At 39.7% G+C, this 12066-nt stretch overlaps 1 protein-coding gene across 1 annotated transcript in view; it reads left to right on the top strand.

Moving 5' to 3' along the window:
* LOC137297079 (fibulin-1-like) overlaps positions 1-12066 on the top strand; it is a 565492-nt gene that overhangs the window by 245578 nt on the left and 307848 nt on the right. The window lies entirely within an intron of this gene.

Genomic DNA, 12066 nt, shown 5'->3' on the forward strand with positions numbered 1-12066 from the left:
CAATAACCGACAGAATCATTTGTTCACAATTACTTGTTAGGTGATAGAAGTGCCACTGGCGTTTACTGTTTGTTAGATTATTTCAAAATAGTGTCTGTCAGTAGAGGTTTCCTCTCTTGGAGTCGCGTGGCGATCACGACAACTTCAAACTTGTTTCCGACTGTAAACAGTACTGTTCGCTTATCTATCCCGTACAACGGAAGGTCGATACTCCTCTTTTTATTACAGATGACCTTTTCCTTTGGGCGTGTCGTAATCAAGGACGACGTGTGCATGTTTAGCAGTAGCTCTACAGTAAGGCCAAAATCGTTTATCTCGATTTGCGCAGCAGTGTCGGCTACCCATTGGCAAAACCGGTTACGTGGCCAAGGTACATATATATACTCTCAATACAATACTCGCCGGAAACGCATGTCATTACTAAGGAAGAATTATATAGGATGACCTTGACATTGAAACTGGCGACCTAGAGAAGGAAAGATAACTGCTGTATGCCTTTGTATCGGAGCGATGGCCGTAATGAATGTACGGTATAGTTTCACTATATTCCCATGGATAAGATCACAAGATGGCAGTGGTTGACGAAAATACGGATAGATCCTGGAACATTATTCATAACAAGAACGTAAGAATTGTGACATAGTCTAGATGTTGACGTGAAATATACAAGCTCTTCACTATGCAAGTGAAATATACAAACTGTTCACTATGCAAGCGAAATATACAAACTGTTCACGATGCAAGATTTTAATTAGAACCACACGTACAATGTGAATGTCAAACACACACCGTACCACCACAGAACAAAAAGGGATACACCCCACCGCACCCAACCTAAAATATATTTTGAACGGCCCATTATATTAATTTTTAAAGCATATGGACATACGCAGACGCTCTTGTCGTGAAGGCAAAGAGGTTTTTTTGGGGGGGGGGGGGCAAATATTCTGTATCAGTGCTAATCAAAGTATCTCCAGGACACACATACATGCTGTTTAAACCCCTTAAATACGCACTTTCAATTTCAGGGATACTGACCAGTATTTCAGGGATACAGAAAACATTACTGGACAATCAACAACTGAAATATATTAATTATTGTTTGAACATTTATTTCAGATGCTGCTGATCAAGAGTCAGAGAGCATGTCACCAGTTGAGGAACCTTTCAGAATCCACACAGTCACCATCCCATGTACAAAAGGAATGACAGATCATATGAAGTTAACTTTGCCAACTGACATGATTTTAAGGTATTTAAGATAACTGTTTGTGACCTATATGCTATGTTTCAACATCAGAATACTGAATGTCCATTCTACCTAAACTATGAAATGATGTTCCTTGTTATATATTTGTAATTCCAGAGATATATTTATTGTTGTTTGTGTGGTTAGAGAAATAACTGTTGAATATTGATGAATATTGTCCCAGGTTTGTGAAATGCCTTGCCCAATTAGCACAGCAGTTGAATGATATGTAATTAAATGAATTTCTTTCTGTTACATCGGTTAGCTGTAGTTGGAATTGACGATTACGTCATGTTATGACAGGTAATGTTTTTATCCCGAAACAAAACCCACTGAAGTATGGAGCTGCAGGTCATTGAAATGACCAGTGAGGCCTGGCGCTGTCGTCCATTACCGAGGTCGTGTAGCAAGTGGATGGTTATCGAAAAGAGGGACAACGACTAGATGACGTCCTCGATGTATTGAGCTCACGTTACATTGCCCCTGATCATGATCACGTCCAGCTGGACAATCGCGAGAGAGGCATTTCCACACCACGGTAGGTCCTCCTCCATAGACAACAATTGCCAGAATGTTCATGAGGGTAAAGATGTGTTCTTATGTCCCACACACTTGTACGCCCATCAGTAACATGAAGCAAGAAGCCGCTTTGGTCTGACCTATGGATTTTCCTCCAGGTCCTCAGATTTCTGTGTCATGTGGCCAAGCACAATGCCAAACGTGCCCGTTTATGGTTGTGTGTGAAGTTCATTAAAAACACAGATAATGACAATGTTTATAATTACAGTGAATATTACAGCGAACAACCTTGTGTCTGCACACAATAATACTTACACTACTACGGGACAGGCATCCTGGGTTACTGATGGTGTGACATTAGGGCCGTGTGCATCAGTCTCGTCCATACACCCAGCATGGGAGGCTTGGTTTTGACAAAACAGGACAGTTACCAGACTCAAGATATTCTGGGAAGGATGGTGTCACGTCAGGGCCGTGTGCATTAGTCTCGTCCATATACCCAGCATGAGAGGAGGAGTTTGAACAGGACGGGGCTGTTAGCAGAATCAGGATATTCTGGAAAGGTACTTTGTCAATAGAAAGACAAGATAACGCATGCGTACTAATGCTGAAAATTTGTACGTCATCTTAAATATTTGTATTAATTTGCCAGCTTTGTACACGTGTCTTTTCTGTTACACACCCGAATATGTATTCTTTTCAGTTTCAACGCAATATATTCCAAATCCACAGGATGACGTACACGTGTCTGTTGCTGGCAGAATATGTCACATCCTGGACTCTATCTACGTATGGGAAGCCGATTACATCCTGCAATGTGATGTACCTGTGACAGGGAACCGTCTCCTGATATATCTGAGTTTCTGCGAGGTTAAAACGTTTGTTACTAGAATTATATCTATTTGCCTAAGCCTATCAACAGTGTGTTTGCCTTGACTCTTAAACCTGAAGACATGCCATTTCCTCTTTTTTTCCATAATCTTTAATACTATACTATCAAGGGAGGACTTTCTCGATATTCACAGAAGGCTTTTGAGACAAGCGGACCAAGTTCGGTTGTACACCACTATCTCACATGAAAAACTTCCTTGATACAAGGGACATTTGTAAACAAATGTGGTGAACAAACATATACTTGCATGCCTATCTACAGAGATCGTGGACAAATGGTCTAAACATGAAAGCAGACGTGATTCGAAGTTTACCGAAAAAACAATATGTGAAAAGTTATCCCACTGAAGCAGACATCCCCCATGGGAACTATTTCATGGCAGACATGTGGAGGAAATTTCCAAATGTTTCCAAATGCATCAGTGGCAATTTTGACATATGCCATACGTTCCCGAATTATGTCAGGTGAACAAATGACTATACTTAGGACATGTTTATGACGGGTGCCACCGGCGGGACAGGATACGCTCACCTTTTCTCGAATACCTGGTCTTATTCCTATTTCATAGTGGATCATGGACACAATCTCTTTCATGCTATAATCACTGGATTGTCTGGGTCAGATTTGATTTGTTTACAAACATCATTGTCCGGCTGAAATACTGCTGAAGCAAATACATACCCATGATTTAGTCTCAGATATATACAAACAACTCTGGTTTTAGGAGAGATTTGATATGGCTGTGACAAGGGTTGTGTCGGAATGAAGATTTTTATGGAACACAACGTTTCGGAGATAATACTTACTCCTTCATCAGGGTTATGTCGCTTCTACCGATGCATAAAATATATAATATTGTTAAAAGATGCCCAAATAATTTCAATATCAAGACTAAAACTACACACGTCATACGATCGTAGTCACAATATGGCGGAAATATTGCCGACACCTTATTCATGATTACTCACTCATGAGATCAGGAAATGATAACACAGATCATCAATACACTATCTTGACAATACAGTATAAAAAAACAGACTATAGATCGCCAACAAGAGAAGGTAGATCACCATACTAGCTAGGGACCATGGTCACGCCCACTGCAATAAAGGTGTGATCCATAAAAATGGTGATGCATATTTATGGTATTATTTCTTTTCTTGAATTTAAACTGAATTTTTTTATGTTTCAGTGTAGTTTGTGTAACGTTCACTCATCTTTACTCCTTTCATTCTCTTAAAACAGATCGAAAAAAGGTGCTACCTATACCGATTTTCAGTGATTTACCAAATCTGTTGCCTTTACTTTGCTGTTTACACCTATTGGAACACGTTTAGTTTGATAATGGTTTGATAATGGTTTGATAATGGTTTGATAATGGTTATTTTGAGACATTGACGTGTCACATTCATCATTTTCAACGTTCATTGTGAGGAGGTGAATACAGCTTTGTGACCTGCAAACAACGCCCTGCTGTACCGTGTTAGTCAGTATCTTACTCCGATAAGTACTGCGCAGCCACTGGGATGTTATCAGTTTTACAGAAGTTGTTGTGGCAGTTGAGTCAATTGTGGGTGTTAAAAAAGTAGTGATACCTCCTTGCAAATCATACCGTTCACGACAACATCCACAACACATACTGCTTATCAAGAGAAAAGTTATCACGCCGTAGACCTACACGCATTTCTTGTAAACCTGAGGGACAATTATTGAGGTATCAATCGTATCTTAATAGTTTTACAAATATTTGTATAAAGCGACAACCTCTATTCAACAATCCATTGTTTTCTTCGTATTTCATGCATTTATGAATAACCATCAATCAGGGATCACCTCAGTTGTGAGCAGTCTGTCCTTCAATGCTGCGTTTATATTCGTGTTCCTGAGATAGGCACATATCATAGCTTGCAGACGACCCGGTTTACTGTACACTTTGTATTGCACACGGTGTGGTATACTGATCAGTAAATAGCAAGATGTTGATAAGTGCAATGTCATGAATTCGAAATGAAGTGTGACTATGTCCCATGCAATTATATACTCACACGCATAAGAAACGCAAGTTTATCCAAACAAACTCGGACCCTAAATTGATATGAGTTTTAGGCATACAGTGAAGCCTGATGATGCATATAGTGAAGCCTAACGATGCTATCAACACTTTTTGTTGCGTTTTGGAAGGCTCGAGCTAAATACGCATCAACAGAAGGAACCAAGAAACGCATCATAACAATGAACATGTGGGTGTCATGCACACACTTCCTGTGAAATTCAACATGCACGAACTGTCACAACAATGATTAGTGGGTATATATAAGACTGCACAAGAATGAGGTCTATTGCTCCTTGTTCAAAACAAGTCCACACTTAACTCCATTTGTGCATTTTAACTGTGCGATAACTGTAAAACGATCACGCAATATATGCAGATTACAAAGCTACATTCCCTTCCTCCTTATCAAGGGGATATCCTAGTGGTACAAGCGTTCCCTCGTCACACGGAAGACCCGGGTTCGATTCCCCACGTGGGTACAATGTGTGAAGCCCATTTCTGGTGTTATGTTGCTGGAATGTTTTGTTAAGAGCCGCGTAAAAGTAAATTAATTCACTCCTCCTTATCCGTTCATCGACTTTATCACAGATACAAGTTATGACAATGTCATATATTGCTTATCGGAAGGAAAATGATCACAAAATGGACGCACAGGCGTTTTCCAATAAAGTGCCTATGATCCTTTTATAAACTACAGTTCCTTAAATCCTTCAATTCTCTTCAGGAAGAAGACTGAAGCAGGTGTTATCTACTGAACATTCCTCATTGTCTACCAAGGGAAATGGGAAGCAATTTGCGATGACTGTTCATACCATGTTCGTTTTATTGCACGTGTCTACTCGCTGTATTTGTTCCGTAAGTGTGATCATATTTCCGTGAATATGCCAGTGTGCATATGAATAGCTGCAAGCAATGTGTCGAGGAAGTGGGCTTGATTAGCTCAAAGCAGGCTCGAATAGCTCCCACTGCTGGGGTTTTTATGTTCACTTCGGAACCAGTTTCTTCTCAATGGATTTACTTCTATGGTCTCCAGGAATGAATGAATTCAATGCGACCAACATCGCCATTGTTTACTTGATTCTGGTGCTTGCATGGAACTCGCAAGGTGAGGCACACACACATCTGATTACTAGGAAGAAGTACCTAAGTTCGTAGTAAAAGGAAACACATATGCTCAACCAGTCACCAACTTCTTCTAATAGACACTCCCAAACACACAGTTGATGAGAATGAGAAATACCTACGTTTTCAGTGAAAGAAAATATAACTGTGTATAAACCACAACAAATCATTTTTTGAAAAAAAGAGCCAAAAACACAAACTGTTACAGCTGCTTTTGCGATCACAGATGCGTGCCTTGAAAATAAATAGTTTCTGAGAATGACCATTTAATCGACTGATGCATCACCCGAAATTCATATCAACTCAAAGTCTATGTGTGTTGCAGTGACCGGCCAAGACTCCAACTGCCACCAGGACTGTACCCTAGGTAACATTGATATCGATGTATCGATTATATGTGCATCATTCGGGGCATGTCGTGATTACAGTTTTTGCCTAGTTTTCAGATATCTATTCATCTAAAACGGCGAATGAGATATGTTTTGTGAATGATTCACAAGAACACTCTATGTTCACTCGCGTCGTGTCGCTATTATGTTAAGGTTTAGAGAAACACTTTATGTTAGGACCTAGGCATTAACTGCCTGTTAGACACAAAAGGGTAAGTAGCAGACTTTGCCTTTGATATTTGCAAGATGTCTTTCACCGAAACGGGCATCACGACATTAACAAGGTGATGCAGAAAACTGTGCAATACTTTCAAATCTAAGGTGATGAGGACATAACTGATGCTCACAGCTTATACAAGATATTTTATACTTTGAAGCCTCTCTTGATGACAAGCTGAAGTGAAATAACATTTGCTGGATTCTACATACAGTACGTCCAGTAATTGCTAGCTGAATCTCCATACTGAAATGTGATGAACTTACATACCACAGATAATGACTATGTTTATCATTACAGTGAACATAGCACCAGAAGCAGTGATTAATTGGACATCTAGGTACAATAGATCTTACACCATCACAGGACAGGCATCCTGGGTTACTGATGGTGTCACGTCAGGGCCGTGTGCAGCAGTCTCGTCCATCTACCCAGCATGGGAGGCTTGGTTTGGACAAAACAGGACAGTTACCAGACTCAAGATATTCTGGGAAGGTAATATGTCACCAGAAACACAAAATAACGAATATACATGATTGTACTAACGTTGGAGTTGTACTTGTTGTGATGCATCTTTAACAACAATGTATCAGCTTTGAAAGCTAATCTGTTACCAGCCACGCTAAAGCACCCCGAAATATATATTCACTGCAAGGTGTTTTGTTCATTCTTCTCAAAACTACTTCCAGATGAACAGGATGACGTACATGTGTCTTTAGATGGCAAAATATGTCACACCCCGAAGAATTCTTCCTTCGTGTGGGAATCACCATATAGCCTGGTCTGTGATGTACCCGTGACAGGGACCCATCTCCTGATATATCGTGAACCTAGAGTTGGGATGCTGAATCTGAGCTTCTGTGAGGTGGAAATATACGGTAGATATTTTATGTACATATAATTCTTTAGTCAATGATGATACATCATTTTATTCTTAGTTTTCTATTTCAAAGGATAATTATTTCAGTGTAAGAACAGTGAAGGATCTTTTCAGTAATGTTAACTGACATTTAATTATTGGATGTTTCATAGAAACTGAATTGTTTGATAAATGTTGATGATTGTTTTGTAAACAAATAATTGCATTATAACCAGACTGTATTTATATTATTCCTTAGATTATTGGCTTTACCTGCACAGAGTTTAAAGTTGTGCAAAAGCGTGGTCCTCTGACAAACTACGTTCACCAAAAATATCACCATCGTTAACATAGTTTTACTATTGATTTTAAGTTATGTGTCGAAATGTGTACAATCGCCAACGGCTCTAGGGATCGCAGAAATCAGTAAACCATGTGTATGGCCCCCACTATGGTGATCTACCCTCAGTTTATGGCATTACAGAGCTCGTTTGTCTTTTGTATAGTTCTAGATATAACTCAAGCGTTAGATATTTAAGTACTATTCCTGTGATATTCTAGTTGCTTTTACTGTCGTTTGTCAACTTGTTTGTGTTATGAAATCGTTTATTAATTATAACTTGTTTTAATCGCGATATACTGCCGGTGACACTATAAATTCTAAATGACTCACTCACTTACTCAATTTGTTTTTCGGTATCATTAGTATTCATAATCTGAAGCATACCACATGCCTTTGGTGCTGTGATTTGTTGTATATAATCTGTCTACACGCACCAATCACTAAAACCATTACAAGTCTGGTTTCGTCGGGACGTTTGAGAAGTGCGTTGATGCCTGAAACACAACGGTTTTAGTATAAACATTGTGAAGATATTCCAGAAGAATTTTAGAAATACTGTTACATTTATATATGCAGATGTATATCTTCAAAGGAACCGATGTCTAAATCACTAATCTTAGCAGTAACGGTGTAGTGATTACTTCGTGTTAAACTGTACACATTGTAAAATGTACCTCAACTCCAAACATGTGTAATTCCCATAGGGCCATTAATATGCATAGCCATTATATTCATCAAGTTTGTATGAATGGGTATTTTTAGCAAGCGGGTGTACCATACATTGATTGTAGTTATGCACATGCACCAATCTAAAGCGAGCATCGCGTGTAACTTGGCAGATTCTGATACCTTTCGCTATGCACTTACCGAAACAAATCATCAAAAATGCCAATTCAACCTATAAAGTTGAAAAAAACCGCGGTGAAAAAATGTCCGCGAAATCGGAGTTCAAACGATTAACTAATTTTCACCACGGGCTGGGGGAACAGCTGTGCTGCGCTGCGCTCATAACGCATGTGTAGTGAGTAGGTGCGTGGAGCTTTCAACAGTATGCCTGCACGGAGAATGAGGTCTTGAGGAGTAGTGTAATCCTGGTTTGTACATAAACAAGTAAATAATCTACACATTGCATACAAAAAACATTCTGATTGTGATAAGCAGACTCTGTCACAGAGAAAACTCAATGTCTGGTTTATTGACACCTATGTGTCTGCCTCCCTGTCTGATAATGACAATATGTAATGCACAACTTCAATTACTTACGGTTTGCAATTTGAAATTAACACAAAGAGCCGGCTAAACGTATCCACCGGTCCTGACTGGGTACGGTATCGAGACTGCTTCGTTTCGAGAGAACAAAATATTGCACTTTTGATTTGCGATTATACGCTTATAGTTTTGTTTATTTGTTTTTCACAATCACCAATGCATTTTACATATCATGAACAAGTGATACATGTGTTTACTTACGCCTGATGTTTTGGTTGCACGTGACCTTTAAGCTAGTATCGAAGTTAGTATACTGTTACTACAGCTTGACAACTTGGAAAAGAAATTGATTTCACTGTTGATAAACAAATCCCACTATACAGACGACTGGTCATAGATGACAATTTATCGGCATTCTGAATGCTGGCATGTCGTTCGGGGCTTGGTAAGAGATGTTGGCTGTCGCCCGTCGACTAACAGGCGACTGGCCAGAAAACACAACGGACGGTGCTATGGTCTTCCAGCATTCAGGACGACCACGAGTGACGACACCAGGGGGGAATATATATCCATTCTCAGAGGCACAATTCTTCACCCGTCCATGTCCAGTAGCGTGTTTAAAACATTTGGCTTCCACACCGTCGTTTATCCATCAAATCAGTCTAAAATTACCCATAATCGGCAGAGTGAAGAGCCAGACAACCTATCGCTGTACGAGTCGCTTGGTGTAAAGTTGACGCCAATGAATTTTGACGTCATGACGTCCACTGGTCAGATGAAAGTCATCTTTTCTCATGTCTGATAGTCTAGCGCTTGACACCACAGAAACAAATCATATTTGCACAACAGAATATTTTGGAGTACTGTTTTGAGGGGGTCCATTGATGACGGCGCCCCTTAAATGACTGTACGTTTGATCATGTGACGCTGACTATCAAATGAAAAAGCTGATTGGACAACGAGACATAACGAGCCAGTTTCTTTCTTGTTAAATATCATCACTCTGTTGATAACGGGATTGTCTGCTATTTGACTGAGATGTTCTTCTGATAGAATTGTGATGTTAGGGATATCGTTACGTCCAACTAAAGGCTCATGCAAAATATGTCAATACATTTCTGGTTTTCTTTAGCTGACCCGATAGTAACGACCTCTTCCATGTCTACTTCCACAACTACTCCAACAACATCCAAGACATCGTCTACACCAACAGTGACAACATCATCGGTAGCATCCTCAACATCTACCACAGCGTCGGGTACAGTACAGCACAGTACAGTAGAATCACCAACGACCACATCCACTACAACGACCAAGCCCACGACATCACCCCAAACAAGCATCGTTGCTTCTACCACAGCACCAGTTCCAACAGTGACATCAACAACGTCGCATGCAAAACCAACCACACAACCATCCGGTGCAGATACAGGTGAGTGATATACTGATAGGCTAAAGGCAGACAGACTGAAAAAATTGTTCAGGATCAGCTATTCACACCCCAAAATATATCATTTCATCTATCCATGAGAATATTCTGTCTTGGAGAATCTGATTGCTCATGGTATTTGAACCAAAGGCTGCATGATGATCTAGTTTGTAAGTAATATGACGTAGAAACTGCCATGGCGCTAGATGCCTATACACACTTAAATTCAAAATGTCAATACATATGTTTGACTGCCACAATCTGTTGAAGACTGGGATATGTTATTACTGTAATACATTGTGCACACTTTGGAATCCGATAGATGATGGAAACTGTTCCTGGCCTTCGCATTTTATATTTCCATAGCATTTAACTGTCGGTATTAACACACATCGTTTGTAACGCTCCTGTACAAACGTAAAAGGTAAGCCCAGACTGCAGGTGGATGTGTAGCGATGTGAAACAAACAGTTTGATAAATCTGTTCACATGCATACACGCACGCAGGTAGGCACAATGTACTTTAACCAAAAAAGTTATTTTATCTGAGGAATGTCAATGATGTAAATCACATTACAGTTGGTCCATGTCACCCAGTTGCTTTCTTCCCTTAAAGAACTCCCAGTTTGGTGAAGGAAGTTGGACACCGAGGTCAAGTTATTTAAAGATTCAGTCAATTTCAGGGCCAATGATTGCTGCAATAGTGGGTGTGTACGTGCTGCTGCTAATTGTCGTCGTAGTGGCAGTTGTGTGTAGGTAAACCCCTCTTTGTCTACTGACTACATCAGCTTGTCTTAGTCATCTTTCAATTTGTCTCATGCCAAAGTCAATGTGCCATCGGTGCAGTTTCGATTTTACGAGGGTCATTAAAGTTCGTTTTGACTTCTTTCTGTTCAGTTTGCATATACTATAAGCTTCAAATGATCGAGTATATAAACCCGTGTTCATCACACAGATCTGCGATTGTAAAGATTCCACTTTTAGCACCACTTTTAGTGATTTGAGTTGGCTCAAGTTGACTTGTTATTGACAACGAGAAGATAACGTCAAGAAAGACTGACAAAAATGTCCTCGTGCTTTTACTAGAATAAGGCATGGCAAAACTATACTTTATTCCACTAAGGAGTCGGACAGAGTGAACATTTCTCTGTTACTCTGTCGCCACAAATAAATAACACGTCTGTCAAGATATAGAATACATGAGTACCTCTTTGTTATCAGAGGAATTTGGTTTGGTCGTTTCACCAGAACAAATTCGAAAATTTTTTCGAAACATAATTTTAAGACCATATTCATAATTCGATGTTTCAGGAGGCGGAAAGGACAAAGGTCTCAATCCAAGGACGCTGAAGAAGCAGCTATGCCATCATATGAAATGTGCGTAGCGGAACCCTTCGATCATACTCGGTACCAGAACATACAGAGCCACAGTACACCAAGGAAATGCTCAGATCAAGGACCCGTTTATGTTAACACGACAACCTCTACCAGCACTGAGGAAAACGTTTACACCTTAATCAACAACGAATACGTTAATGATCCTATCACCGCGTCAGATAACCTTTGAGATTGACCAATCAAACACAGCTTACCAAATCGCGAAAAGTGGTCATTCGCACATACCTTTTGAACTTTTACCTTTTATTTTGTAAGTCATGCCAAACCCTACACATTAACTGCTGTCTGATTTGTTTAATACATTCGGTCGTCTTGTATTTGACTAGTAAGCTTCTCATTGTAAAAATAAGCATAAAATAAATCTCATTTACTTTACCTTTTAACCTTT

The sequence above is a fragment of the Haliotis asinina genome, chromosome 9 (assembly GCF_037392515.1).
Source record: "Haliotis asinina isolate JCU_RB_2024 chromosome 9, JCU_Hal_asi_v2, whole genome shotgun sequence".
In the NCBI taxonomy this organism is placed as follows: Eukaryota; Metazoa; Mollusca; class Gastropoda; order Lepetellida; family Haliotidae; genus Haliotis; species Haliotis asinina.